The following is a 4,769-nucleotide window of genomic DNA, read 5'->3' as shown; positions in this document are numbered from 1 at the left end:
GAGGGAGAAGCTCTAACAGAGCAGCCTCCTCTCAGGCAGCCTCTCCCTGAGCCACAGCCTCCTCAGGGCTCCAGTGACTGCTCCCCGTCTCTCTGCCCTGGGCCTGGGGGCGGTGACAGCTCCCACTGCTGTGAGCCTGGAGCACTGCCCTTCCTTGTGGTTTCCCTTAATGCCACCCCTGCCTCTGGAAGTAGGTCCTTTTCTAAACCCTCTGTAATCACTGGGCAGGTGTGGCTGAATCAAACCAACTCCATCTTTGTGTCTCCGATTTCCTTCATCTTCTCATGCTGTGACCTTTGACCAACCTCCCTGTCCTTAGCAGGCACACCAAAGCCTTCAGGGTGATGTTGATGTGTGCTCCTTAAAATGTAGCCATAAACAGTTCTGTTAGTAACACTAGAATAACATGACAACGGAGGTCAACACCAAACATGATGGTACCGATTATAAAGAACCTTCCACCACAAGATCCCCAGGAGATATGGCTGGTGCTGCCACACTCCTTGTACCTTTGCCCTGACAACCATTAGTACCTGAGTTGTGTGTTAAAAAAAGTACTGCAACAGGTTCGTGGGTGGTGAAAAGTCTGTGCAGACTGACATAGAGTGTGTCTGCTCCAACCCCATATCCCTGTGAGTAAATGACTATAATACAGTCTGTTATAATCTAAAGAGTTGCCTACATCACTTTTAGGTCTTAAGAACATTCTCCTGACTGTGGTCATTACTGTCAGACACACACCCATTGTGAACAGGCCATAGCTTCCCTCTTGGATTTTTTGACCAACACATACTCGTCACCTCGTCTAGTCTTTCCTCCAACCTCAAAAGGTAGGAATGGCCACCATCATCTCAAAGGGACTCAGAGACATGGCACACCTTGAGGAAGCTCAGGGCAGGTGGGGCAGCAGCTGGGCCAGGTCACCTCTTTCCTCTCCCTCCAGCCCCTGCCCCCAGCTCCACTGCTCATGCCTCCTCCTTCCTCCACAGACCTGGGGAAGCCAGGACAGCAGCTGTCCCTGGCTCTCTTGGAAGCAGATGCTCACACTGTGGGGATCTCATGCCACCCACCCAGATGTTCCCCAGTCAAGAGCAGGAGAAGAAAGAGGGAGCCAGGCCCCTGAGTTGTTGTCCCAGGGAACACACAAAGACTCACTCACCAGGTTGGTAAAGGGCCATCTTCCACTCTGAAAGGAAGGAGACACAGGCAAGGAAAGGTCATCATTTCTGTTCTCCCCCCACCATCCTCCTCACTGAGCCTCTTCCCTCTCCTTCCCACCAATATCTAGTTTCCTTCCTCCACAGCTCTGAGGATGACACATAAAAGGTCTCAGAATGTTGGGCTTTCCTCCATCACGGTGGGGCTGTGGGTAGCAGGCTGTGCCCAGGTGTGGGCGTGTGTGGCAGCAGGTGAGGGGACGCTGGAGCTGGGAGGTCCTCTCTGGATGTCCAGAGAGGCAGGGTGGTCGTCCACAGAACATGAGCTCTGAGCAGGGTCTGATGATCCCTCACCAGCACAGAAAGGGTTTAAGGGCTTTGTACACAAGTGCAGGAGCCAGAGAGCATGAGTCACTCACCAGCGTAGGCCTGAGACCTGTCACCTGCAAAGGAAGACAGGCAGGGTCACCTCAGCTATCTTTTCTGAGTCCTTTCCTCTCTCTTCCTTTTGACCCCCCACCTCCCGCTCCCTCTGCCCGTTCAGTTCCCTACTCCCCCCTCCTCTTTAAATTCACCTGCACCTAGTGACCTGCAGGCACCGAGTGGGGCTTTCCCAGATGACCCTGCAGGTCTGTCCTGTATGTGCCTGTACAGCAGTCACCTTTGACCATCGTTTCACTTTCTGAAGTTTCAGTTATCCTCTGTCACCCACAGTTGGAAAATATTACATTGAAAATTCCAGAAATAAGCAATTCATAAGTGTTAAATTGCACATCATTCCGAGTAGCATGATGACACCTGTGCCATCCATGTCTGACATGCCAACCTGAGAACCATCCCTGTGCCCAGCATGTCCACCCTGTGTTCCTCCCATGAGCCACTTAGTCACTGAGGATCCGGCTCTGTGCTCAGATCTGCCTCAGTATCACAGGGCTGGTGTGAAAGTCCCCTGGTGTTACTTAATAATGACCCATCATTGCAGTGATGCTGGCCATTGGGGTGTGGCAATGAGAAGCCTTCTTTTAAGTGAGAAGGAGGAACCTACTACACACAGGGTGTGTTGCTATCCATGGGCCAGGCACCCACTGGGGTCATGGATCACATGACCCTGGCTTATGAGGTGACTGTCTTCCTCCTGTACCTGGCATAGGCTTGCCGTGTGCATACGTTTATGCATATGTGTGCTGAAATCCATCCATCTCAATCTGTATGAATTCCTGCCATTTTCCAAAAAGAATTGCGTGACTTAATGAGAAAATTTCAGACACGTCTTTTCAGCAGTTATGACAAATCTGGGACAGCTGACACCAGCCCCTCCTCTTTAGAAGAGAATGTTCTCTCTCCTTCTGGTTTCCTCTCAGCAGCCTATATTCTGTAGAGCAGCCGGGGAGGGAGGACTCACATCATGAATCCATCTCCCCTCTCCTTTCTGGGGTTCCCTGGACATTCGGGTGCGAGTGGCCTGGTGGAGAGAGCCTGACCCCTTTCTCCAGGGAGGAAACACTGCCTGACCTCCCCCATCAGCGTCCTCACTCCATCCCCTGGGTGGTCAGGGGTGAGGAAGGGGCTGGACAGATCCCAGCAGAGAGTCTCAGATGTGGGTCCAGGTCTAGGTACTCACGCGCCAGGTACTGCTGCTTCCAGCACTCTGCAGGGGAAACAGAAGGTTCAGTGAGGCAGGAAACCAGGGGTCCCAGTACCTGTGTGGTGGGGGATCAGTACTTACTGAGCTCATCCTGCAGCTTCTCTGGAAATAAGCGGAAAGAGAAGGTGTTATCATGGGGATGGAAGGGCGGAACCCGCGCAGTGGGTGGGCGGCTTGGGGCGGGGAAGTCCCCCCACCTGCAGCCAGGCCTCACCTTTGGCACTTCGCTCCCTCTCCTTCTCCTCGTTCAAGTCCCTGATTCTCTTGTGTTGTTGCCAGAAGAACACCGCCCCGACCAGGATTACAATCAGAGCCAGAACGGTCACCCCCACGGTAACCCCCACGGCCACTTGCCACGGCTTCGGGCTGGAGAAGGGACCTGCAGAGGGAAAGTCTCAGCTGCTCGCCGGAAGGGTCACTTTATACAAAAATATACCAACAAACGTCTAAGAGTGACTGTCTCCCCACAGTCCTGCCATCAGTGTTTCCAACTACATGGTTTGTTTGCTGCCCATCTCACAGGTGGGAACGTCTCCCTGCTCAGTGAGACTGGACATCCTTCCCTGAGGTATTTGCTTCTGGGAACCATTCATTTCTGTACTGAGCTGTTTCATGTTTTGAGGAGCTCAGCCCTTTCTCCAGGACGTGTCTGCACACACTTTCCCCACTTTGTCATGTGTTTGCTGACAGTTACCATTTGTCCTTCCCCATCGCCTGTCCCAGGTGGAGGCAGCAGGGATGCTCAGAAAATGTCTGTGACAGCAACAGGCCCCTCTCCATCTGCAGCCCCAGGTGCTGCCATGGCAGGCAAGCTCTCTCCCCCTTCACCGCTCCACTCTACGTGGGGCTGTGGATACCAGCCTGCAGACGTGCACTCTACACGAATCCATCCATCTTCATTGTAATTCATTTCAAGGTGAAGATCAGAGCCCAGGGCTGGGGAAGGAAGAGTGAGCCTGAGTCATGGGGAGGCCTCTGTGTTGGTGAGGGTCCCATCAGGAACGGGGGTTCACTCCACTAGATCACGCAGGCAGGGTTCACTAGGAGCTGTTTGCCACATGTGCTGTGCAGAGGAGACTGTTCCATGACGTGACCTGCCTTACCCTCATGGACCCTCGAGCTTGATCCAGCTTTACCTGGGCCAGAACAGAAACTGCTTCCCATGGATCCCCTCAGAGACACCTGGACCCTCCCCCTGCTCAGTGCTGGTTCCTGGAACTGGCCCTCACCGCCCCAGGCATGAAACTCATTCCCCTTATCTGGGCGGGTCATGCCCCAGTCCCCTATCTATCCTGCCTGTCCTGCGTGAGCTTTAGGCTTTGCCAGGTGGTGGGGAGGATATGCACGTTCTATTGATGCCACCCACGCTGTTCCTGGGATGAGAGTTGCAGTGGTGAAATCTTGATATCATTAATCTAGAGTTTACAGCCTCTTTTTTCGGGTCTTTGGACTCAGGGGAATTTTTATTTTGTGGTTGTGAAAGGGGTTAGACTACATGGGAGAGAGCTGACCTAGGGCCAGGAGCAGTGAGCAGTTACCACCAGTCCCTAAATTCTTAACCTGAGGAGGTCAGGGGGTGGGAGAAAGCCTTTTGAAGACTTGCAAGGACCCAGTCCTGTAGGTCTCCAGGAAGGGGCTGAAGCTGACTGAGGAGACCCTGCAGGGAGAAAGCCAGGACCTCCCACCCTCACCCTCTTTCCTTCCTGTGCAAGGCAAGGCTGTGCCCCGAGAAAGAGAAATGATGTTGGGCATGAACAATTTCATGGAACAGCAGCATCAGACAAGGAAGCTTTGTCCCTGTGATAGGTCAGGACAAATCAAGACCACTCAGTCTTCAGGTCTGAACACAGAATAAAACATGAACAATGTCCAGTCCACAGCAGTGAGCAATCATCCCCTATCGTAGGTGTTAGTGATCAGTTACCCCCACAACATCCTGACAGCATCTGATCCAGAGCAAAGACCTC

The 4,769-nt window shown here is 53.1% G+C and overlaps 1 long non-coding RNA gene across 1 annotated transcript; it reads right to left on the bottom strand.

The window, feature by feature from the left end:
* Positions 1 to 1,147: 1,147 nt before the first annotated feature.
* Positions 1,148 to 2,799, bottom strand: LOC107182778. Its single transcript, XR_001513512.1, has 3 exons — positions 2,779 to 2,799; positions 1,577 to 1,600; positions 1,148 to 1,186 (listed from the first exon to the last, which is right to left on the bottom strand). It is a non-coding gene; the product is annotated as an uncharacterized LOC107182778 (long non-coding RNA).
* Positions 2,800 to 4,769: the final 1,970 nt, after the last annotated feature.

The sequence above is a fragment of the Myotis davidii genome, unplaced genomic scaffold, assembly GCF_000327345.1.
Source record: "Myotis davidii unplaced genomic scaffold, ASM32734v1 scaffold4770, whole genome shotgun sequence".
NCBI classification, from domain to species: Eukaryota; Metazoa; Chordata; class Mammalia; order Chiroptera; family Vespertilionidae; genus Myotis; species Myotis davidii.
This window is presented reverse-complemented; position numbering and strand designations above follow the sequence as displayed.